The sequence below is a fragment of the Schistocerca americana genome, unplaced genomic scaffold, assembly GCF_021461395.2.
Source record: "Schistocerca americana isolate TAMUIC-IGC-003095 unplaced genomic scaffold, iqSchAmer2.1 HiC_scaffold_17, whole genome shotgun sequence".
NCBI classification, from domain to species: Eukaryota; Metazoa; Arthropoda; class Insecta; order Orthoptera; family Acrididae; genus Schistocerca; species Schistocerca americana.
In genome coordinates, this window is record NW_025725790.1 from 3,735,324 (window position 1) to 3,762,880 (window position 27,557).

Genomic DNA, 27,557 nt, shown 5'->3' on the forward strand with positions numbered 1-27,557 from the left:
TTCCGAGGCAATTTCTGTGTTTCATCGTCACTAAGAAGGTCCAAGGCATACAGTAAACCTGGAGTGAAGCATCGGTATCTATAACTAGTGTCACAGGAATGGTTCAAAACATTGTCAGTAAGAAGAGTCAGTTTTCATGTACTTAAGTCGGCATTGTGCCTTTTGTATTTAATTCCGATGCAATTTCTGTGTTTCATCGTCAATAAGATGGTCCGAGGGATACAGTAAGCCTGAAGTGAAGCATCGGAGTCTATAACTAGTGTCACAGGAATGGTTCAAAACATAGACGGTAAGAAGAGTCAGTACTCTTGTACTTAAGTAGGCATTGTGAATTTTGCATTTAATTCCGATGCAATTTCTGTGTTTCATCGTCAATAAGAAGGTCCGAGGGATACAGCAAACCTGAAGTTAAGCATCGGAATCTATAACTAGTGTCACAGGAATGGTTCAAAACATTGTCAGTAAGAAGAGTCAGTTTTCTTGTACTTAAGTAGGCATTGAACCTTTTGTATTTAATTCCGATGCAATGTCTGTGTTTCATCGTGAATAAGAAGGTCTAAGGGTTACAGTAAACCCGGAGTGAAGCATCGGAATCTATAACTAGTGTCACAGGGATGGCTCAAAACATAGACAGTAAGAGGAGTCAGTGTTTTTGTACTTAAGTCCGCATTGTGCCTTTTGTATTTTATTCCGATACATTTTCTGTGTTTCATCGTCAATAAGAAGGTTCAAGTGATACAGTAAACCTGGAGTGAAGCATCGGAATCTGTAACTAGTGTCACAGGAATGGTTCAAAACAAAGACAGTAAGAAGAGTCAGTCATCTTGTACATAAGTCGGAATTGTGCCTTTTGTATTTAATTCCAATGCAATTTCTGTGTTTCATTGTCAATAAGAATGTCAGAGGGATACAGTAAACCTTAAGTGAAGCATCGGAATCTATAACTAGTGTCACAGCAATGGTTCAAAACATAGTCAGTAAGAACAGTCAGTTTTCTTGTACTTAAGTCGGCATTGTACCTTTTGTATTTAATTCCGATGCAATGTCTGTGTTTCATCGTCAATAAGAAGGTCCAAGGGTTACAGTAAACCTGGAGTGAGGCATCGGAATCTATAACTAGTGTCACAGGGATGGTTCAAATCATAGACAGTAAGAAGAGTCAGTATTTTTTTACTTAAATCGGCATTGTGCCTTTTGTATTTAATTCCGGTGCAATTTCTGTGTTTCATCGTCAATAAGAAGGTCCAAGGGATATAGTTAACCGGGAGTGAAGCATCGGAATCTATAACCAGTGTCACAGGAATGGTTCAAAACATAGTCAGTAAGAAGAGTCAGTCTTCTTTTACTTAAGTCGGCATTGTGCCTTTTGTATTTAATTCCGATGCAATATCTTTGTTTCATCGTCAATAACAAGGTCCAAGGGATACAGTAAACCTGGAGTGAAGCATCGGAATCTATAACTAATATCACAGGAATGAATCAAAACATAGTCAGAAAGAAGAGCCAGTCTTCTTTTACTTAAGTCGGCATTGTGACTTTTGTATTTAATTCCGATGCAATTTCTGTGTTTCATCGTCAATAAGAAGGTCAGAGGGATGCAGTTAACCTGAAGTAAAGCATCGGAATCAAGAACTAGTGTCACAGGAATTGTTCAAATCATAGACAGTAGGAAGAGTCAGTCTTCTTGTACTTAAGTCGGCTATGTGCCTTTTCTATTTAGTTCCGATGCAATTTCTGTGTTTCATCGTCAATAATAAGGTCCAAGGGATACAGTGAACCTGAAGTGAAGCATAGGAATCTATAACTAGTGTTACAGGAATGGTTCAAAACATAATCAGTAAGAAGAGTCAATCTTCTTGTACTTAAGTCGGCATTGTGCCTTTTGTATTTTATTCCGATACAATTTCTGTGTTTCATCGTCAATAAGAATGTACAAGTGCTACAGTAAACCTGGAGTGAAGCATCGGAATCTATAACTAGTGTCACAGGAATGGTTCAAAACAAAGACAGTAAGAAGAGTCAGTCATCTTGTACTTAAGTCGGTATTGTACCTTTTGTATTTAATTCCGATGCAATGTCTGTGTTTCATCGTCAATAAGAAGGTCCAAGGGTTACAGTAAACCTGGAGTGCAGCGTCGGAATCTATAACTAGTGCCACAGGGATGGTTCAAAACATAGACAGTAAGAAGAGTCAGTATTTTCGTACATTAGTCGGCATTGTGCCTTTAGTATTTAATTCCGATGCAATTTCTGTGTTTCACCGTCAATAAGAAGGTCCAAGGGATACATTAAACCTGGAGTGATGCATCGGAATCTATAACTAGTGTCTCAGCGATGGTTCAAAACATAGACAGTAAGAAGAGTCAGTACTCTTGTACTTAAGTCGGCATTGTGCATTTTGTATTTAATTCCGATGCAATTTCTGTGTTTCATCGTCAATAAGAAGGTCCAAGGGATACAGTAAACCATGAGTGAAGCATCGGAATCTATAACTAGTGTTACAGGAATGATTCAAAACATAGACAGTAAGAAGAGTCAGTCTTCTTGTACTTAAGTCGGCATTGTGCCTTTTGTATTTAATTCCGATGCAATTTCTGTGTTTCATCGTCAATAAGAAGGTCCAAGGGATACAGTAAACCTGGAGTGAAGCATCGGAATCTATAACCAGTGTCACAGGAATGGTTCAAACATAGTCTGTAAGAAGAGTCAGTCTTCGTTTACTTAAGTCGGCATTGTGTCTTTTGTATTTAATTCCGGTGCAATTTCTGTGTTTCATCGTCAATAAGAAGGTAAAAGGGATACAGTAAAATGGGAGTGAAGCATCGGAAACTATAACTAGTGTCACAGGAATGGTTCAAAACATAGACAGTAGGAAGAGTCAGTCATCTTGAACTTATGTCGGCATTGTGCCCTTTGTATTTAATTCCGATGCAATTTCTGTGTATCATCATCAATAAGCAGGTACAAGGGATACAGTAAACCTGAAGTGAGGCATCGGAATCTATAACTAGTGTCACAGGAATGGTTCAAATCATAGTCAGTAAGAAGAGTCAGTCTTCTTCTACTTAAGTCGGCATTGTGCCTTTTGTATTTTATTCCGATACAATTTCTGTGTTTCATCGTCAATAAGAATGTACAAGTGCTACAGTAAACCTGGAGTGAAGCATCGGAATCTATAACTAGTGTCACAGGAATGGTTCAAAACAAAGACAGTAAGAAGAGTCAGTCATCTTGTACTTAAGTTGGTATTGTACCTTTTGTATTTAATTCCGATGCAATGTCTGTGTTTCATCGTCAATAAGAAGGTCCAAGGGTTACAGTAAACCTGGAGTGCAGCATCGGAATCTATAACTAGTGCCACAGGGATGGTTCAAAACATAGACAGTAAGAAGAGTCAGTATTTTCGTACATTAGTCGGCATTGTGCCTTTAGTATTTAATTCCGATGCAATTTCTGTGTTTCACCGTCAATAAGAAGGTCCAAGGGATACATTAAACCTGGAGTGATGCATCGGAATCTATAACTAGTGTCTCAGCGATGGTTCAAAACATAGACAGTAAGAAGAGTCAGTACTCTTGTACTTAAGTCGGCATTGTGCCTTTTGTATTTAATTCCGATGCAATTTCTGTGTTTCATCGTCAATAAGAAGGTCCAAGGGATACATTAAACCTGGAGTGATGCATCGGAATCTGTAACTAGTGTCATAGGAATGGTTCAAAGCAAAGACAGTAAGAAGAGACAATCATCTTGTACTTAAGTCATCATTGTGCCTTTTGTATTTAATTCCGAGGCAATTTCTGTGTTTCATCGTCACTAAGAAGGTCCAAGGCATACAGTAAACCTGGAGTGAAGCATCGGTATCTATAACTAGTGTCACAGGAATGGTTCAAAACATTGTCAGTAAGAAGAGTCAGTTTTCATGTACTTAAGTCGGCATTGTGCCTTTTGTATTTAATTCCGATGCAATTTCTGTGTTTCATCGTCAATAAGATGGTCCAAGGGATACAGTAAGGCTGAAATGAAGCATCGGAGTCTATAACTAGTGTCACAGGAATGTTTCATAACATAGACGGTAAGAAGAGTCAGTACTCTTGTACTTAAGTCGGCATTGTGAATTTTGCATTTAATTCCGATGCAATTTCTGTGTTTCATCGTCAATAAGAAGGTCCGAGGGATACAGCAAACCTGAAGTTAAGCATCGGAATCTATAACTAGTGTCACAGGAATGGTTCAAAACATTGTCAGTAAGAAGAGTCAGTTTTCTTGTACTTAAGTCGGCATTGAACCTTTTGTATTTAATTCCGATGCAATGTCTGTGTTTCATCGTCAATAAGAAGGTCCAAGGGTTACAGTAAACCCGGAGTGAAGCATCGGAATCTATAACTAGTGTCACAGGGATGGCTCAAAACATAGACAGTAAGAGGAGTCAGTGTTTTTGTACTTAAGTCTGCATTGTGCCTTTTGTATTTTATTCCGATACATTTTCTGTGTTTGATCGTCAATAAGAAGGTCCAAGTGATACAGTAAACCTGGAGTGAAGCATCGGAATCTATAACTAGTGTCACAGGAATGGTTCAAAACAAAGACAGTAAGAAGAGTCAGTCATCTTGTACATAAGTCGGAATTGTGCCTTTTGTATTTAATTCCAATGCAATTTCTGTGTTTCATTGTCAATAAGAATGTCAGAGGGATACAGTAAACCTTAAGTGAAGCATCGGAATCTATAACTAGTGTCACAGCAATGGTTCAAAACATAGTCAGTAAGAACAGTCAGTTTTCTTGTACTTATGTCGGCATTGTACCGTTTGTATTTAATTCCGATGCAATGTCTGTGTTTCATCGTCAATAAGAAGGTCCAAGGGTTACAGTAAACCTGGAGTGAGGCATCGGAATCTATAACTAGTGTCACAGGGATGGTACAAATCATAGACAGTAAGAAGAGTCAGTATTTTTTTACTTAAATCGGCATTGTGCCTTTTGTATTTAATTCCGGTGCAATTTCAGTGTTTAATCGTCAATAAGAAGGTCCAAGGGATATAGTTAACCGGGAGTGAAGCATCGGAATCTATAACCAGTGTCACAGGAATGGTTCAAAACATAGTCAGTAAGAAGAGTCAGTCTTCTTCTACTTAAGTCGGCATTGTGCCTTTTGTATTTAATTCCTATGCAATTTCTTTGTTTCATCGTCAATAAGAAGGTCCAAGGGATACAGTAAACCTGGAGTGAAGCATCGGAATCTATAACTAATATCACAGGAATGAATCAAAACATAGTCAGAAAGAAGAGCCAGTCTTCTTGTACTTAAGTCGGCATTGTGACTTTTGTATTTAGTTCCGATGCAATTTCTGTGTTTCATCGTCAATAAGAAGGTCAGAGGGATACAGTAAACCTGAAGTGAAGCATCGAAATCGAGAACTAGTGTCACAGGAATGGTTCAAATCATAGACAGTAGGAAGAGTTAGTCTTCTTGTACTTAAGTCGGCATTGTGCCTTTTCTATTTAATTCCGATGCAATTTCTGTGTTTCGTCGTCAAAAAGAAGGTCCAAGGGATACAGTAAACCTGAAGTGAAGCATCGGAATCTATAACTAGTGTCACAGGAATGGTTCAAAACATAGACAGTAAAAAGAGTCAGTCTTCTTGTACTTAAGTCGGCATTGTAACTTTTGTATTTAATTCCGATGCAATGTCTGTGTTTCATCGTCAATAAGAAGGTCCAACTGCTACAGTAAACCTGGAGTGAAGAATCGGAATCTATAACTAGTGCCACAGGGATGGTTCAAAACATAGACAGTAAGAAGAGTCAGTATTTTCGTACTTAAGTCGGCATTGTGCCTTTTGTATTTAATTCCGATGCAATTTCTGTGTTTCACCGTCAATAAGAAGGTCCAAGGGATACAGTAAACCTGGAGTGAAGCATCGGAATCTGTAACTAGTGTCACAGGAATGGTTCAAAACAAAGACAGTAAGAAGAGTCAATCATCTTGTACTTAAGTCATCATTGTGCCTTTTGTATTTGATTCCGAGGCAATTTCTGTGTTTCATCGTCACTAAGAAGGTCCAAGGGATACAGTAAACCTGGAGTGAAGCATCGGAATCTGTAACTAGTGTCACAGGAATGGTTCAAAACATAGACAGTAAGAAGAGTCAGTCTTCTTGTACTTAAGTCAGCATTGTGCCTTTTGTATGTAATTCCGGTGCAATTTCTGTGTTTCAACGTCAATAGGAAGGTCCAAGGTATACAGTAAGGCTGAAGTGAAGCATGGGAGTCTGTAACTAGTGTCACAGGAATGGTTCAAAACATAGACCGTAAGAAGAGTCAGTACTCTTGTACTTAAGTCGGCATTGTGCCTTTTGCATTTAATTCCGATGCAATTTTTGTGTTTCATCGTCAATAAGAAGGTCAGAGGGATACAGTAAACCTGAAATTATGCACCGGAATCTATAACTAGTGTCACGGGAATGGTTCAAAACATTGTCAGTAAGAAGAGTCAGTTTTCTTGTACTTAAGTCGGCATTGTACCTTTTGTATTTAATTCCGATGCAATGTCTGTGTTTCATCGTCAATAAGAAGGTCCAAGGGTTACAGTAAACCTGGAGTGAAGCATCGGAATCTGTAACTAGTGTCACAGGGATGGTCAAAACATAGAGAGTAAGAAGAGTCAGTATTTTTGTACTTAACTCTGCATTGTGCCTTTTGTATTTTATTCCGATACAATTTCTGTGTTTCATCGTCAATAAGAAGGGCCAAGTGATACAGTAAACCTGGAGTGAAGCATCGGAATCTATAACTAGTGTCACAGGAATGGTTCAAAAGAAAGACAGTAAGAAGAGTCAGTCATCTTGTACTTAAGTCGGAATTGTGCCTGTTGTATTTAATTCCGATGCATTTTCTGTGTTTCATTGTCAATAAGAAAGTCAGAGGGATACAGTACACCTGAAGTGAAGCATCGGAATCTATAGCTAGTGTCACAGGAATGATTCAAAACATAGTCAGTAAGAAGAGACAGTCTTCTTGTACTTAAGTCGGCATTGTGCCTTGTGTATTTAATTCCGATGCAATTTCTGTGTTTCATCGTCAATAAGGAGGTCCAAGGGATACAGTAAACCTGGAGTGAAGCATCGGAATCTATAGCCAGTGTCACAGGAATGGTTCAAAACATAGTCAGTAAGAAGAGTCAGTCTTCCCTTACTTAAGTCGGCATAGTGTCTTTTGTATTTAATTCCGGTGCAATTTCTGTGTTTCATCGTCAATAAGAAGGTCCAAGGGATACAGTAAACCGGGAGTGAAGCATCGGAATCTATAACTAGTGTCACAGGAATGGTTCAAAACATAGTCAGTAAGAAGAGTCAGTCTTCTTCTACTTAAGTCGGCATTGTGCCTTTTGTATTTAATTCCGATGCAATATCTTTGTTTCATCGTCAATAAGAAGCTCCAAGGGCTACAGTAAACCTGGAGTGAAGCATCGGACTCTATAACTAGTGTCACAGGAATGGTTCAAAACAAAGACAGTAAGAAGAGTCAGTCATCTTGTACTTAAGTCGGAATTGTGCATTTTGTCTTTAATTCCGATGCAATTTCTGTGTTTCATCGTCAATAAGAAGTTCAGAGTTATACAGTAAACCTGAAGTGATTCATCGGAATCTATAACTAGTGTCACAGGAATGGTTCAAAACATAGACAGTAAAGAGAGTCAGTCTTTTTGTACTTAAGTCGGCAATGTACGTTTTGTATTTAATTCCGATGCAATGTCTGTGTTTCATCGTCAATAAGAAGGTCCAAGGGCTACAGTAAACCTGGAGTGAAGCATCGGAATCTATAACTAGTGCCACAGGGATGGTTCAAAACATAGACAGTAGGAAGAGTCAGTATTTTCGTACTTAAGTCGGCACTGTGCCTTTTGTATTTTATGCCGATGCAATTTCTGTGTTTCACCGTCAATAAGAAGGTCCAAGGGATACAGTAAACCTGGAGTGAAGCATCGGAATCTGTAACTAGTGTCACAGGAATGGTTCAAAACATAGACAGTAAGAAGAGTCACTCCACGAACCCTGTATGCCTTGGACCTTCCTATTGACGATGAAACACAGAAATTGCACCGGAATTAAATACAAAAGCCACAATGCTGACTTAAGTACAAGAAGACTGACTCTTCCTACTGTCTATGTTTTGTACCATTCCTATGACAATAGTTATAGAATCCGATGCTTCACTTCAGGTTTACTGTATCTGTCAGACCTTTTTATTGACGATTAAACACAGAAATTGCATCGGAATTAAATAGAAAAGGCACAATGCCGACTTCAGTTCAAGTAGACTGACTCTTCCTACTGTCTATGTTTTGAATCATCCCTGTGACACTAGTTATAGATTCCGATTCTTCACTTCAGGTTTACTGTCTCCCTCTGAAATTCTTATTGACGATAAAACACAGAAATTGCATCGGAATTAAATAGAAAAGGCACAATGCCGACTTAAGTACAAGAAGACTGACTTTTGTTATTGACTATGTTTTGAACCATTCCTGTGACACTACTTACAGATTCCGATGCTTCACTTTAGGTTTACTGTATCCCTTGCACCTTCTTATTGACGAGGAAACACAGAAATTGCATCGGAATGAAATACAAAATGCACTACGCCGACTTAAATACAAGAAGAGTGACTCTTTTTACTGTCTATATTTTAACCATTCCTGTGACACTAGGTATAGATTCCGATGCTTCACTTCAGGTTTACTGTATCCCTCTGACCTTCTTATTGACGATGAAACACAGAAATTGCATCGGAATTAAATAGAAAAGGCACAATGCCGACTTAAGTACAAGAAGTATGACTCTTAACACTGTCTATGCTTTGACCCATTCCTGTGACACTAGTTATAGATTCCGATGCTTCACTTCACGTTTAGTGTATCCCTCTGATTTTCTTATTGACGATACAACACAGAAATTGCATCGGAATTAGATAGAAAAGGCACAAAGCCGATTAAAGTACAAGAACACTGACTCTTCTTACTGGCTATGTTTTGAACCATTCCTGTGACACTAGTTATAGATTCCGATGCATCACTTCAGGTTTACTGTATCTCTCAGACCATTTTATTGACGATTAAACACATAAATTGCATCGGAATTAAATAGAAAAGGCACAATGCCGACTAAAGTTCATGTAGACTGACTCTCCTACTGTCTATGTTTTGAACCATCCCTGTGACACTAGTTATAGATTCCGATTCTTCACTTCAGGTTTACTGTTTCCCGCTGACCTTCTTATTGGCGATAAAACACAGGAATTGCATCGGAATTAAGAAGAAAAGGCACAATGCCGACTTAAGTATAAGAAGACTGACTCTTCCTATTGTCTATGTTTTGAACCATTCCTGTGACACTGGTTATAGATTCCAATGCTTCTCTTCAGGTTTACTGTAACCCTCTGACCTTCTTATTGACGATGAAACACAGAAATTGCATCGGAATTATATACAAAATGCACAATGCCGACTTAAGTACAAGAAGACTGACTCCTCCTAATATCTATGATTTTGAACCATCCCTGTGGCACCAGTTGTAGATTCCGATGCTTCACTTCAGGTGTACTGCATCCCATGGACCTTCTTATTGACCATGAGACACAGAAATTGCATCGGAATTAAATAGATAGGGCACAATGCCGACTTAAGAACAAGAAGACTGACTCTTCTTACTGACTATAATTTAAACCATTCCTGTGACTCTAGTTATAAATTCCGATGCCTCACTTCAGGTTTACTGTATCCCTTGGACCTTCTTATTGACGATGAAACACAGAAATTGCTTGGGAATTAAATACAAAGGGCACAATGCCAACTTAAGTACAAGTAGACAGACTCTTCTTACTGTCTATGCTTTGAACCATTCCTGTGACACTAGTTATAGATTCTGATAATTCACTTCATGTTTACTGTATCCCTCTGACCTTCTTATTGACGATGAAACACAGATATTGCATCGGAATTAAATACAAAAGGCACAATGCCGACTTAAGTACAAGAAAACTGACTCTTACTACTGTCTATGTTTTGAACCATCCCTGTGACACTAGTTACAGATTCCGATGCTTCACCTTTGGTTTACTGTATCCCTCTGACCTTCTTATTGACAATAAAACACAGAAATTGCATCGGAATTAAATAGAAAAGGGACAATGTCGACGTAAGTACAAGAAGTATGACTCTTAAAACTGTCTATGCTTTGAACCATCCCTGTGACACTAGTTATAGATTCCGATGCTTCACTTCAGTTTTACTGTATCCCTCTGACCTTCGTATTCACAATGAAACACAGAAATTACATCGGAATCAATAAGAAAAGGCACAATGCCCACTTATGTTCAAGAAGACTGACTCTTCTTACTGTCTACGATTTGAACCATTAATGTGACACTAGTTATAGATTCCCATGCTTCACTTCAGGTGTACTGTATCCCTTGGTCCTTCTTATTGACGATGAAACACAGAAATTGCATCGGAATTAAATACAAAAGGCACAATGCCGACGTAAGTACAAGAAGACTGACTCCTCCTTGTATCTATGATTTTGAACCATCCCTGTGACACAAGTTATAGATTCCAATGCTTCACTTCAGGTTTAGTGTATCCCTCTGCCCTTCTTATTGACTATAAAACACAGAAATTGCATCGGAATTAAATAGAAAAGGCACAATGCCGACATAAGTACAAGAAGACTGACTCCTCCTACTGTCTATGTTATGAGCCATTCCTGTTACACTAGATATAGATTCCGATGCTTCACTTCAGGAGTACTGTATCCCTTGGACCTTCTTATTGACGATGAATCACAGAAATTGCATCGGAATTAAATGCAAAAGGCACAATGTCGACTTAAGCACAAGTAGACTGACTCTTCTTACTGTCTATGTTTTGAACCATTCCTGTGACACTAGTTATAGATTCCGATGCTTCACTCCAGGTTTACAGTATCCCTTGGACCGTCTTGTTGACGATGAAACACAGAAATTGCATCGGAATTAAATAGAAAAGGCACAATGCCGACTTAAGTACGAGAAGTATGACTCTTAATACTGTCTATGCTTTGAACCATTCCTGTGACACTAGTTATAGATTCCGATGCTTCACTTCAGGTTTACTGTATCCCTCTGACCTTCTTATTGACAATGCAACACAGAAATTACATCGGAATTTAATAGAAAAGGCACAATGCCGACTTAAGTACAAGAAGACTGACTCTTCTTACTGTCTATGATTTGAACCATTAATGTGACACTAGTTATAGATTCCCATGCTTCACTTCAGGTGTACTGTATCCCTTGGACCTTCTTGTTGACGATGAAACACAGAAATTGCATCGGAATTACATACAAAAAGCACAATGCCGACTTAAGTACAAGGAGATTGACTCTTCCTACTGTCTATGCTTTGAACCATCCCTGTGACACTAGTTATAGATTCCGATGCTTCACTTCAGGTTTATTGTATCCCTCTGACCTTCTTAATGACAATGAAACACAGAAATTGCATCGGAATCAAATAGAAAAGGCACAATGACGACTTAAGTACAAGAAGACTGACTCCTCTTAATGTCTATGATTTGAACCATTCCTGTGACACTAGTTATAGATTCCGATGCTTCACTACAGGAATACTGTATCCCTTGGACCTTCTTATTGACGATGAAACACAGAAATTGCATCGGAATTAAATGCAAAAGGCACAATGTCGACTTAAGTACAAGTAGACTGACTTTTCTTACTGTCTATGTTTTGAACCATTCCTGTGACACTAGTTAAAGATTCCGATGCTTCACTCTAGGTTTACTGTATCCCTTGGACCTTCTTGTTGACGATGAAACACAGAAATTGCATCGGAATTACATACAAAAAGCACAATGCCGACTTAAGTACAAGGAGATTGACTCTTCCTACTGTCTATGTTTTGAACCATCCCTGTGACACTAGTTATAGATTCCGATGCTTCACTTCAGGTGTACTGTATCCCTCTGACCTTCTTATTGACGATGAAACACAGAAATTGCATCAAAATTAAATACAAAAGGCACAATGCTGACCCAAGTACAAGAAGACTGACTCTTCCTACTGTCTATGTTTTGAACCATTCCTGTGACACTAGTTATAGATTCCGATGCTTCACTTGGTTTACTGTATACCTCTGACCTTCTTATTGACGATGAAACACAGAAATTGCATCGGAATTAAATACAAAAGGCACAATGCCGACTTAAGTACAAGAAAACAGACTCGTACTACTGTCTATGTTTTGAACCATCCCTGTGACACTAGTTATAGATTCCGATGCTTCACTTCAGGATTGCTGTATCCCTCTGACCTTCTTATTGACAATGAAACACAGAAATAGCATCGGAATTAAATAGAAAAGGCACAATGCCGACTTAAGTACAAGAAGTATGACTCTTAATACTGTCTATGCTTTGAACCATTCCTGTGACACTAGTTATAGATTCCGATTCTTCACTTCAGGTTTACTGTATCCCTCTGACCTTCTTATTGACAATGAAACACAGAAATTACATCGGAATTAAATAGAAAAGGCACACTGTCGACTTAAGTACAAGAAGACTGACTCTTCTTACTATCTATGATTTGAACCAGTAATGTGACACTAGTTATAGATTCCCATGCTTCACTTCAGGTGTACTGTATCCCTTGGGCCTTCTTATTGACGAAGAAACACAGAAATTGCATCGGAATAAAATACAAAAGTCACAATGCCGACTTAAGCACAAGAAGACTGACTCCTCCTAATATATATGATTTTGAACCATCCCTGTGACACTAGTTATAGATTTCGATGCTTCACTCCAGGTTTACTGTATCCCTTGGACCTTCTTGTTGACGATGAAACACAGAAATTGCATCGGAATTAAATAAAAAAGTCACAATGCCCACTTAAGTACAGGAAGACTGTCTCTTCTTACTGTCTATGATTTGAACCATTCCTGTGACACTAGTTATAGATTCGGATGCTTCACTTCAGGTGTACTGTATCCCTCTGACCTTCTTATTGACGATATATACAGAAATTGCATCGGAATTAAATAGAAAAGGCACAATGCCGACTTAAGTGCAAGAAGACTGGCTCTTCTTCTTGACTATATTTAGAACCATTCCTGTGACACTAGTTATAGATTCCGATGCTTCACTTCTGGTGCACTGTATCCCTTGGACCTTCTTATTGACGATGAAACACAGAAATTGCATCGGAATTAAATGCAAAAGGCACAATGCCGACTTAAGTACAAGTAGACTGACTCTTCTTACTGTCTATGTTTTCAACCATTCCTGTGACACTAGTTATAGAGTCTGATACTTCACTTCATGTTTACTGTATCCCTCTTCCTTCTTAATGACGATGAAACACAGAAATTGCATAGGAATTAAATACAAAAGGCACAATGCCGACTGAAGTACAAGAAGAATGACTCTTCCTACTGTCTATGCTTTGAACCATCCCTGTGACACTAGTTATAGATCCCGATGCTTCACTACAGGTTTACTGTATCCCTCTGACCTTCTTATTGACGATAAAACACAGAAATTGCATCGGAATTAAATAGAAAAGGCACAATGCCGATTTAAGTGCAAGAAGACTGACTCTTCCTATTGACTATGATTTGAACCATTCCTGTGACACTACTTACAAATTCCGATGCTTCACTTTAGGTTTACTGTATCCGTTGGACCTTCTTATTGACGATGAAACACAGACATTGCATCGGAATTAAATACAAAATGCACAATGCCGACTTAAGTACAAGAAGACTGACTCTTCTTACTGTCTATGTTTTAACCATTCCTGTGACACTAGTTATAGATTCCGATGCTTCACTTCAGGTTTACTGTATCCCGCTTACCTTCTTATTGAAGATGAAACACAGAAATTGCATCGGAATTAAATACAAAAGGCACAATGCCGACTTAAGTACAAGTAGGCTGACTCTTCTTTCTGTCTATGTTTTGAACCATTTCTGTGACACTACTTATAGATTCTGATACTTCACTTCATGTATACTGTATCCCTCTGACCATCTTATTGACGATGAAACGCAGAAAATGCATCGGAATTAAATACAAAAGGCACAATTCCGACTTAAGTACAAGTAGACTGACTCTTCTTACTGTCTATGTTTTGAACCATTTTTGTGACACTAGTTATAGATTGTGATACTTCACTTCATGTTTACTGTATCCCTCTGACCTTTTTATTGACGATGAAACACAGAAATTGCATCGGAATTAAATTCAAAAGGCACAATGCCGACTTAAGTACAAGAAGACTGACTCATCCAACTGTCTATGTTTTGAACCATCCCTGTGACACTGGTTATAGATTCCGATGCTTCACTTCCGGTTTACTGTATACCTCTGATCTTCTTATTGACGATGAAACACAGAAATTTCATCGGAATTAAATACAAAAGGCACAATGCCGACTTAAGTACAAGAAGTATGACTCTTAATACTGTCTATGCTTTGAACCATTCCTGTGACACTAGTTGTAGATTCCGATTCCTCACTTCAGGTTTACTGTATCCCTCTGACCTTCTTATTGACAATGAAACACAGAAATTACATCGGAATTAAATAGAAAAGGCACAGTGCCGACTTAAGTGCAAGAAGACTGACTCTTCTTACTATCTATGATTTGAACCATTAATGTGACACTAGTTATAGATTCCCATGATTCACTTCAGGTGTACTGTATCCCTTGGACCTTCTTATTGACGATGAAACACAGAAATTGCATCGGAATTAAATACAATAGTCACAATGCCGACTTAAGCACAAGAAGACTGACTCCTCCTAATATATATGATTTTGAACCATCCCTGTGACACTAGTTATAAATTCCGATGCTTCACTTCAGGTTTAGTGTATCCCTCTGACCTTCTTATTGACTATAAAACACAGAAATTGCATCGGAATTAAATAGAAAAGGCACAATGCCGACATAAGTACAAGAAGACTGACTCCTCCTACTGTCTATGTTTTAAACCATTCCTGTGACACTAGTTATAGATTGCGATGCTTTTCTTCAGTTTTACTGTAACCCTCTGACCTTCGTATTGACGATGAAACACAGAAATTGCATCGGAATTAAATACATGAGGCACAATGCCGACTCAAGTACAAGAAGACTGACTCTTCCTACTGTCTGTGTTTTGAACCATTCCTGTGACACTACTTATATATTCCGATGCTTCACTTCAGGTTTATTGTATCCCTCTGACCTTCTTAATGACAATGAAACACAGAAATTGCATCGGAATTAAATAGAAAAGGCACAATGACGACTTAAGTACTAGAAGACTGACTCCTCTTAATGTCTATGATTTGAACCATTCCTGTGACACTAGTTATAGATTCCGATGCTTCACTTCATTAGTACTGTATCCCTTGGACCTTCTTATTGACGATGAAACACAGAAATTGCATCGGAATTAAATGCAAAAGGCACAATGTCGACATAAGTACAAGTAGACTGACTCGTTTTACTGTCTATGTTTTGAACCATTCCTGTGACACTAGTTATAGATTTCGATGCTTCACTCCAGGTTTACTGTATCCCTTGGACCTTCTTGTTGACGATGAAACACAGAAATTGCATCGGAATTAAATAAAAAAGTCACAATGCCCACTTAAGTACAGGAAGACTGTCTCTTCTTACTGTCTATGATTTGAACCATTCCTGTGACACTAGTTATAGATTCGGATGCTTCACTTCAGGTGTACTGTATCCCTCTGACCTTCTTATTGACGATATATACAGAAATTGCATCGGAATTAAATAGAAAAGGCACAATGCCGACTTAAGTGCAAGAAGACTGGCTCTTCTTCTTGACTATATTTAGAACCATTCCTGTGACACTAGTTATAGATTCCGATGCTTCACTTCTGGTGCACTGTATCCCTTGGACCTTCTTATTGACGATGAAACACAGAAATTGCATCGGAATTAAATGCAAAAGGCACAATGCCGACTTAAGTACAAGTAGACTGACTCTTCTTACTGTCTATGTTTTCAACCATTCCTGTGACACTAGTTATAGAGTCTGATACTTCACTTCATGTTTACTGTATCCCTCTTCCTTCTTAATGACGATGAAACACAGAAATTGCATAGGAATTAAATACAAAAGGCACAATGCCGACTGAAGTACAAGAAGAATGACTCTTCCTACTGTCTATGCTTTGAACCATCCCTGTGACACTAGTTATAGATCCCGATGCTTCACTACAGGTTTACTGTATCCCTCTGACCTTCTTATTGACGATAAAACACAGAAATTGCATCGGAATTAAATAGAAAAGGCACAATGCCGATTTAAGTGCAAGAAGACTGACTCTTCCTATTGACTATGATTTGAACCATTCCTGTGACACTACTTACAAATTCCGATGCTTCACTTTAGGTTTACTGTATCCGTTGGACCTTCTTATTGACGATGAAACACAGACATTGCATCGGAATTAAATACAAAATGCACAATGCCGACTTAAGTACAAGAAGACTGACTCTTCTTACTGTCTATGTTTTAACCATTCCTGTGACACTAGTTATAGATTCCGATGCTTCACTTCAGGTTTACTGTATCCCGCTTACCTTCTTATTGAAGATGAAACACAGAAATTGCATCGGAATTAAATACAAAAGGCACAATGCCGACTTAAGTACAAGTAGGCTGACTCTTCTTTCTGTCTATGTTTTGAACCATTTCTGTGACACTACTTATAGATTCTGATACTTCACTTCATGTATACTGTATCCCTCTGACCATCTTATTGACGATGAAACGCAGAAAATGCATCGGAATTAAATACAAAAGGCACAATTCCGACTTAAGTACAAGTAGACTGACTCTTCTTACTGTCTATGTTTTGAACCATTTTTGTGACACTAGTTATAGATTGTGATACTTCACTTCATGTTTACTGTATCCCTCTGACCTTTTTATTGACGATGAAACACAGAAATTGCATCGGAATTAAATTCAAAAGGCACAATGCCGACTTAAGTACAAGAAGACTGACTCATCCAACTGTCTATGTTTTGAACCATCCCTGTGACACTGGTTATAGATTCCGATGCTTCACTTCCGGTTTACTGTATACCTCTGACCTTCTTATTGACGATGAAACACAGAAATTTCATCGGAATTAAATACAAAAGGCACAATGCCGACTTAAGTACAAGAAGTATGATTCTTAATACTGTCTATGCTTTGAACCATTCCTGTGACACTAGTTGTAGATTCCGATTCCTCACTTCAGGTTTACTGTATCCCTCTGACCTTCTTATTGAGAATGAAACACAGAAATTACATCGGAATTAAATAGAAAAGGCACAGTGCCGACTTAAGTACAAGAAGACTGACTCTTCTTACTATCTATGATTTGAACCATTAATGTGACACTAGTTATAGATTCCCATGCTTCACTTCAGGTGTACTGTATCCCTTGGACCTTCTTATTGACGATGAAACACAGAAATTGCATCGGAATTAAATACAATAGTCACAATGCCGACTTAAGCACAAGAAGACTGACTCCTCCTAATATATATGATTTTGAACCATCCCTGTGACACTAGTTATAAATTCCGATGCTTCACTTCAGGTTTAGTGTATCCCTCTGACCTTCTTATTGACTATAAAACACAGAAATTGCATCGGAATTAAATAGAAAAGGCACAATGCCGACATAAGTACAAGAAGACTGACTCCTCCTACTGTCTATGTTTTAAACCATTCCTGTGACACTAGTTATAGATTGCGATGCTTCTCTTCAGTTTTACTGTAACCCTCTGACCTTCGTATTGACGATGAAACACAGAAATTGCATCGGAATTAAATACATGAGGCACAATGCCGACTCAAGTACAAGAAGACTGACTCTTCCTACTGTCTGTGTTTTGAACCATTCCTGTGACACTACTTATATATTCCGATGCTTCACTTCAGGTTTATTGTATCCCTCTGACCTTCTTAATGACAATGAAACACAGAAATTGCATCGGAATTAAATAGAAAAGGCACAATGACGACTTAAGTACTACAAGACTGACTCCTCTTAATGTCTATGATTTGAACCATTCCTGTGACACTAGTTATAGATTCCGATGCTTCACTTCATTAGTACTGTATCCCTTGGACCTTCTTATTGACGATGAAACACAGAAATTGCATCGGAATTAAATGCAAAAGGCACAATGTCGACATAAGTACAAGTAGACTGACTCGTTTTACTGTCTATGTTTTGAACCATTCCTGTGACACTAGTTATAGATTTCGATGCTTCACTCCAGGTTTACTGTATCCCTTGGACCTTCTTGTTGACGATGAAACACAGAAATTGCATCGGAATTAAATAAAAAAGTCACAATGCCCACTTAAGTACAGGAAGACTGTCTCTTCTTACTGTCTATGATTTGAACCATTCCTGTGACACTAGTTATAGATTCGGATGCTTCACTTCAGGTGTACTGTATCCCTCTGACCTTCTTATTGACGATATATACAGAAATTGCATCGGAATTAAATAGAAAAGGCACAATGCCGACTTAAGTGCAAGAAGACTGGCTCTTCTTCTTGACTATATTTAGAACCATTCCTGTGACACTAGTTATAGATTCCGATGCTTCACTTCTGGTGCACTGTATCCCTTGGACCTTCTTATTGACGATGAAACACAGAAATTGCATCGGAATTAAATGCAAAAGGCACAATGCCGACTTAAGTACAAGTAGACTGACTCTTCTTACTGTCTATGTTTTCAACCATTCCTGTGACACTAGTTATAGAGTCTGATACTTCACTTCATGTTTACTGTATCCCTCTTCCTTCTTAATGACGATGAAACACAGAAATTGCATAGGAATTAAATACAAAAGGCACAATGCCGACTGAAGTACAAGAAGAATGACTCTTCCTACTGTCTATGCTTTGAACCATCCCTGTGACACTAGTTATAGATCCCGATGCTTCACTACAGGTTTACTGTATCCCTCTGACCTTCTTATTGACGATAAAACACAGAAATTGCATCGGAATTAAATAGAAAAGGCACAATGCCGATTTAAGTGCAAGAAGACTGACTCTTCCTATTGACTATGATTTGAACCATTCCTGTGACACTACTTACAAATTCCGATGCTTCACTTTAGGTTTACTGTATCCGTTGGACCTTCTTATTGACGATGAAACACAGACATTGCATCGGAATTAAATACAAAATGCACAATGCCGACTTAAGTACAAGAAGACTGACTCTTCTTACTGTCTATGTTTTAACCATTCCTGTGACACTAGTTATAGATTCCGATGCTTCACTTCAGGTTTACTGTATCCCGCTTACCTTCTTATTGAAGATGAAACACAGAAATTGCATCGGAATTAAATACAAAAGGCACAATGCCGACTTAAGTACAAGTAGGCTGACTCTTCTTTCTGTCTATGTTTTGAACCATTTCTGTGACACTACTTATAGATTCTGATACTTCACTTCATGTATACTGTATCCCTCTGACCATCTTATTGACGATGAAACGCAGAAAATGCATCGGAATTAAATACAAAAGGCACAATTCCGACTTAAGTACAAGTAGACTGACTCTTCTTACTGTCTATGTTTTGAACCATTTTTGTGACACTAGTTATAGATTGTGATACTTCACTTCATGTTTACTGTATCCCTCTGACCTTTTTATTGACGATGAAACACAGAAATTGCATCGGAATTAAATTCAAAAGGCACAATGCCGACTTAAGTACAAGAAGACTGACTCATCCAACTGTCTATGTTTTGAACCATCCCTGTGACACTGGTTATAGATTCCGATGCTTCACTTCAGGTTTACTGTATCCCTCTGACCTTCTTATTGACGATAAAACACAGAAATTGCATCTGAATTAAATTGAAAAGGCACAATGACGACTTAAGTACAAGAAGACTGACTCTTCTTATTGACTGTGATTTAAACCATTCCTATGACACTAGTTAATATTTCCGATGCTTCACTTTATGTTTACTGTATCCCTTGGACCTTCTTCTTGACGATGAAACACAGAAATTGCATCGGAATTAAATAGAAAAGGTACAAAGCCGACTTAAGTACAAGGAGACTGACTCTTCTTACTGTCTACGTTTTAACCATTCCTGTGACACTAGTAATAGATTCCGATGCTTCACTTCAGGTTTACTGATTCCCTCTTACCTTCTTATTGACGATGAAACACAAAAATTGCATCGGAATTAAATACAAAAGGCACAATGCCGACTTAAGTACAAGTAGACTGACTCTTCTCACTGTCTATGCTTTGAACCATTTCTGTGACACTAGATATAGATTCTGATACTTCACTTCGTGTTTCCTGTATGTATCTGACCTTCTTATTGACGATGAAACACAGATATTGCATCGGAATTAAATAGAAAAGTCACAATGCCGGCTTCAGTACAAGAAGACTGACTCTTCCAACTGTCTATGTTTTGAACCATCCCTGTGACACAAGTTATAGATTCCGATGCTTCACTTCCGGTTTACTGTATCCCTCTGACCTTCTTATTGACGATAAAACACAGAAATTGCATCGGAATTAAATAAAAAAGGCACAATGTCGACTTAAGTGCAAGAAGACTGACTCTTCTTATTGACTATGATTTGAACCATTCCTGTGACACTACTTACAACATCCGATGCTTCACTTTAGGTTTACTGTATCCCTTGGACCTTCTTATTGACGATGAAACACAGAAATTGCACTGGAATTAAATACAAAAAGCACAATGCCGACTTAATTACAAGTAGACTGACTCTTCTTACTGTCTATGTTTTGAACCATTCCTCTGATACTAGTTATAGGTTCTCATACTTCACTTCATGTTTACTGTATCCCACTGACCTTCTTATTGACGATGAAACACAGAAATTGCATCGGAATTAATTACAAAAGGACCAATGCCGACTTAAGAGCAAGAAGACTGACTCTTCTTATTGACTATGATTTGAACCATTCCTGTGACACCACTTACAAATTCCGATGCTTCACTTTAGGTTTACTGTATCCCTTGGACCTTCTTATTGACGATCAAACGCAGAAAATGCATCGGAATTAAATACAAAAGGCACAATGCCGACTTATGTACACAAGAACTGACTCTTCTTACTGTCTATGATTTGAACCATTCCTGTGACACTAGTTATAGATTCCGATGCTTCATTTCAGGTTTACAGTATCCCTCTGATCTTCTTATTGACGATGAAACACAGAAATTGCATCGGAATTAAATACAAAAGGCACAATGCCGACTTAAGTACAAGTAGACTGACTCTTCTTACTGTCTATGTTTTGAACCATTCTTGTGACACTAGTTATAGATTCTGATACTTCACTTCATGTTTACTGTATCCCTCTGACCTTTTTATTGACGATGAAACATAGAAATTGCATCGGAATTAAATACAAAAGGCACAATGCCGACTTCAGTACAAGATGACTGACTCTTCCAACTGTCTATGTTTTGAACGATCCCTGTGACACTGGTTATAGATTCCGATGCTTCACTTCAGGTTTACTGTATCCCTCTGACCTTCTTATTGACGATAAAACACAGAAATTGCATCTGAATTAAATTGAAAAGGCACAATGACGACTTAAGTACAAGAAGACTGACTCTTCTTATTGACTATGATTTAAACCATTCCTATGACACTAGTTAATGATTCCGATGCTTCACTTTATGTTTACTGTATCCCTTGGACATTCTTCTTGAAGATGAAACACAGAAATTGCATCGGAACTAAATAGAAAAGGTACAAAGCCGACTTAAGTACAAGAAGACTGACTCTTCTTACTGTCTACGTTTAAACCATTCCTGTGACACTAGTAATAGATTCCGATGCTTCACTTCAGGCTTACTGATTCCCTCTTACCTTCTTATTGACGATGAAACACAGAAATTGCATCGGAATTAAATACAAAAGGCACAATGCCGACTTAAGTACAAGTAGACTGACTCTTCTTACTGTCTATGCTTTGAACCATTTCTGTGACACTAGCTATAGATTCTGATACTTCACTTCATGTTTACTGTATACGTCTGACCTTCTTATTGACGACGAAACGCAGATATTGCATCGGAATTAAATGGAAAAGTCACAATCCCATCTTAAGTACAAGAAGACTGACTCTTCCAACTGTCTGTGTTTTGAACCATCCCTGTGACACTAGTTATAGATTCCGATGCTTCACTTCCGGTTTACTGTATCGCTCTGACCTTCTTATTGACGATAAAACACAGAAATTGCATCGGAATTAAATAAAAAAGGCACAATGCCGACTTAAGTGCAAAAAGACTGACTCTTCTTATTGACTATGATTTGAACCATTCCTGTGACACTACTTACAACATCCGATGCTTCACTTTAGGTTTACTGTATCCCTTGGACCTTCTTATTGACGATGAAACACAGAAATTGCATCGGAATTAAATACAAAAAGCACAATGCCGACTTAAGTACAAGTACACTGACTCTTCTTACTGTCTATGTTTTGAACCATTCCTGTGACACTAGTTATAGATTCTGATACTTCACTTCATGTTTACTGTATCCCACTGACCTTCTTATTGACGATGAAACACAGAAATTGCATCGGAATTAATTACAAAAGGCACAATGCCGACTTAAGTACAAGAAGACGGACTCTTCCTACTGTCTATGCTTTGAACCACCCCTGTGACACTAGTTATAGATTCCGATGCTTCACTTCAGGTTTACTGGATCCCTCTGACCTTCTTATTGACGATAAAACACAGAAATTGCATCGGAATTAAATAAAAAAGGCACAATGCCGACCAAAGTACAAGAAGAAGGACTCTTCCTACTGTCTATGCTTTGAACCATCCCTGTGACACTAGTTATAGATTCCGATGCTTCACGTCCGGTTTACTGTATCCCTCTGACCTTCTTATTGACGATAAAACAGAGAAATTGCATCGGAATTAAATAGAAAAGGCACAATGCCGACTTAAGTGCAAGAAGACTGACTCTTCTTATTGACTATGATTTGAACCATTCCTGTGACACTACTTACAAATTCCGATGCTTCACTTTAGGTTTACTGTATCCCTTGGACCTTCTTATTGACGAAGAAACACAGAAATTGCATGGGAATTAAATACAAAAGGCAAATTGCCGACTTAAGTACAAGTAGACTGACTCTCCTTACTGTCTATGTTTTGAACCACTCCTGTCACACTAGTTATAGATTCTGATCCTTCACTTCAGGTTAACTGTATCCCTCTGACCCTCTTATTGACGATGAAACACAGAAATTACATCGGAATTAAATACAAAAGGCACAATGCCGACTTAAGTACAAGAAGAATGACTCTTCCTACTGTCTATGTTTTGAACCTTTATTGTGACACTAGTTATGGATTCTGATTCTTCACTTTAGTTTTACTGTATCTCTCTGACCTTCTTATTGACGATGAAGCACAGAAATTGCATCGGAAATACATACAAATGGAACAACGCCGACTCAAGTACAAGAAGACTGACTCTTCCTACTGACTATGTTTTGAACCATTACTGAGACACTAGTTATACATTCCGATGCTTCACTTCAGGTTTACTATATCCCTCTGACCCTCTTATTGACGATGAAACACAGAAATTGCATCGGAATGAAATAGAAAAGGCAGAATGCCGACTTAAGTACAAGAAGACTCACTCTTCTTACTGACTATGTTTAGAAAATTCCTGTGACACTAGCTATATATTCCGATGCTTGACATCAGGTTTACAGTACCCCTCTGACCTTCTTATTGACGATGAAACACAGAAATTGCATCGGAATTAAACAGAAAATGCACAATGCTGACTTAAGTACAAGAAGACTGACTCTTCTTACTGTCTATGTTTTGAACCATTCCTGTGACACTAGTTATAGAATCCGATCCCTCACTTCGGGTTTACTGTATCCCTTGGCCCTTCTTGTTGACGGTGAAACACAGAAATTGCATCGGAATTAAATACAAAAGGCACAATGACGACTTAAGTACATGAAGACTGACTCTTCCTACAGTCTATGTTTTGAACCATTCCTGTGACAGTAGTTATAGATTCCGATGCTTCACTTCAGGTTTACTGTATCCCTCTGACCTCCTTATTGACGATGAAACACAGATATTGCTTCGAAATTAAATAGAAAAGGCACAATGCCGACTTAAGTACAAGTAGACTGACTCTTCTTAGTGACTATGTTTTGAACCATTCCTGTGACACTAGTTATAGATTCCGATGCTTCACTTCTGGTCTACTGTATCCCTCTGACCTCCTTATTGGCGATGAGACACAGATATTGCATCGGAATTAAATAGAAAAGGCAGAATGCCGACTGAAGTACAAGAAGACTGACTCTTCTTACTGACTATGCTTTGAACCATTCCTGTGACACTAGTTATAGACCCCGACGCTTGACTTCAGGTTTACTGTATCCCTCCGATGTTCTTATTGATGATGAAACACAGAAATTGCATCGGAATTAAATAGAAAGGGCACAATGCAGACTTAAGTACAAGAAGACTGACTCTTCTTACTGTCTATGATTTGAACCGAACCTGTGACACTAGTTATAGATTCTGATGCTTCACTTCAGGTTAACTGTATCCCTTGGACCTTCTTATTGACGATGAAACACCGAAATTGCATCGGAATTAAATCCGAAAGGCACAATTCCGACTCAAGTACAAGAAGACTGACTCTTCTTACTGACTATGTTTTGAACCATTCCTGTGACACTAGTTATAGACCCCGATGCTTCACTTCAGGTTTACTGTATCCCTCTGACCTTCTGATTGATGATGAAACTCAGAAATTGCTTCGGAATTAAATAGAAAAGGCACAATGCTGACTTAAGCACAAGAAGACTGACTCTTCTTACTGTCTATGTTTTGAACCATTCCTGTGACACCAGTTGTTGATTCTGATGCTTCACTTCAGGTGTACTACATCCCATGGACCTTCTTATTGACAATGAGACACAGATATTGCATCGGAAGTAAATAGATATGGCACAATGCCGACTTAAGTACAAGAAGACTGACTCTTCTTACTGTCTATGATTTGAACCGAACCTGCGACACTAGTTATAGATTCTGATGCTTCACTTCAGGTTTACTGTATCCCTCTGACCTTCTTATTGACGATGAATCATAGAAATTGCATCGGAATTAAATAGAAAAGGCGCAATGAAGACTGAAGTACAAGAAGACTGACTCTTCCCACTGTCTATGATTTGAACCATTCCTGTGACACTAGTTATAGATTCTGATGCTTCACTTCAGGTTTACTGTATCCCTCTGACCTTCTTATTGAAGATGAAAAGCAGAAATTGCATCGGAATTAAATACAAAAGTCACAAAGCCGACCCAAGTACAAGAAGACTGACTCTTCCTACTGTCTATGTTTTGAACCATTCCTGTGACACTAGTTATGGATTCCGATGCTTCACTTCAGGTTTACTGTATCCCTCTGACCATCTTATTGACGATGAAACACAGATATTGCATCGGAATGAAATAGAAAAAGCACAATGCCGACTTAAGTACAAGAACACTGATTCTTCTTACTGTCTATGATTTGAACCATTCCTGTGACACTAGATATAGATTGCGATGCTTCACTTCAGGTGTACTGTATCCCTTGGACCTTCTTATTGACGAAGAAACACAGATATTTTATCGGAATTAAATACAAAAGGCAAATTGCTGACTTAAGTACAAGTAGACTGACTCTTCTTACTGTCTATGCTTTGAACCATTCCTGTCACACTAGTTATAGATTCTGATGCTTCACTTCAGGTTTACTGTATCCCTCTGACCTTCTTATTGACGATGAAAAACAGAAATTGCATCGGAATTAAATACAAAAGTCACAAAGCCGACTCAAGTACAAGAAGACTGACTCTTCCTACTGTCTATGTTTTGAACCATTCCTCTGACACTAGTTATGGATTCCGATGCCTCACTTCAGGTTTACTGTATCCCTTGGACCTTCTTATTGACGATGAAACACAGAAATTGCATCGGAATTGTATACATAAGGCTCAATGCCGCCTTAAGTACAAGAAGACTGACTCTTCTTACTGTCTATGATTTGAACCATTCCTGTTACACTAGTTATAGATTCCGATGCCTCACTTCAGGTTTACTGTATCCCTTGGACCTTCTTATTGACGATGAAACACAGAAATAGCATCGGAATTAAATACAAAAAGCACAATGCCGACTTAACTACAAGAAGACTGACTCTTCCTACTGTCTATGTTTTGAACCATTCCTGTGACACTAGTTACAGATTCCGATGCTACGCTTCAGGTTTACTGTATCCCTCTGACCTTCTTATTGACGATGAATCATAGAAATTGCATCGGAATTAAATAGAAAAGGCTCAATGCCGACTGAAGTACAAGAAGACTGACTCTTCCCACTGTCTATGTTTTGAACCATTCCTGTGACACTAGTTATAGATTCCGATGCTTCACTTCAGGTTTACTGTATCCCTCTGACATTCTTATTGACGATGAAAAACAGAAATTGCATCGGAATTAAATACAAAAGTCACAAAGCCGACTCAAGTACAAGAAGACTGACTCTTCCTACTGTCTATATTTTGAACCATTCCTGTTACACTAGTTATAGATTGCGATGCTTCACTTCAGGTGTACTGTATCCCTTGGACCTTCTTATTGACGATGAAACACAGAAATTGCATCGGAATTGTATACATAAGGCACAATGCCGCCTTAAGTACAAGAAGACTGACTCTTCTTACTGTCTATGATTTGAACCATTCCTATTACACTAGTTATAGATTCCGATGCCTCACTTCAGGTTTACTGTATCCCTTGGACCTTCTTATTGACGGTGAAACACAGAAATAGCATCGGAATTAAATACAAAAGGCACAATGCCGACTTAACTACAAGAAGACTGACTCTTCCTACTGTCTATGTTTTGAACCATTCCTGTGACACTAGTTATAGATTCCGATGCTACGCTTAAGGTTTACTGTATCCCTCTGACCTTCTTATTGACGATGAATCATAGAAATTGCATCGGAATTAAATAGAAAGGGCTCAATGCCGACTGAAGTACAAGAAGACTGACTCTTCCCACTGTCTATGTTTTGAACCATTCCTGTGACACTAGTTATAGATTCCGATGCTTCACTTCAGGTTTACTGTATCCCTCTGACCTTCTTATTGACGATGAAAAACAGAAATTGCATCGGAATTAAATACAAAAGTCACAAAGCCGACTCAAGTACAAGAAGAATGACTATTCCTACTGTCTATGTTTTGAACCTTTATTGCGACACTAGTTATGGATTCTGATGCTTCACTTTAGGTTTACTGTATCCCTCTGACCTTCTTATTGACGATGAAGCACAGAAATTGCATCGGAAATATATACAAAAGGCACAACGCCGACTC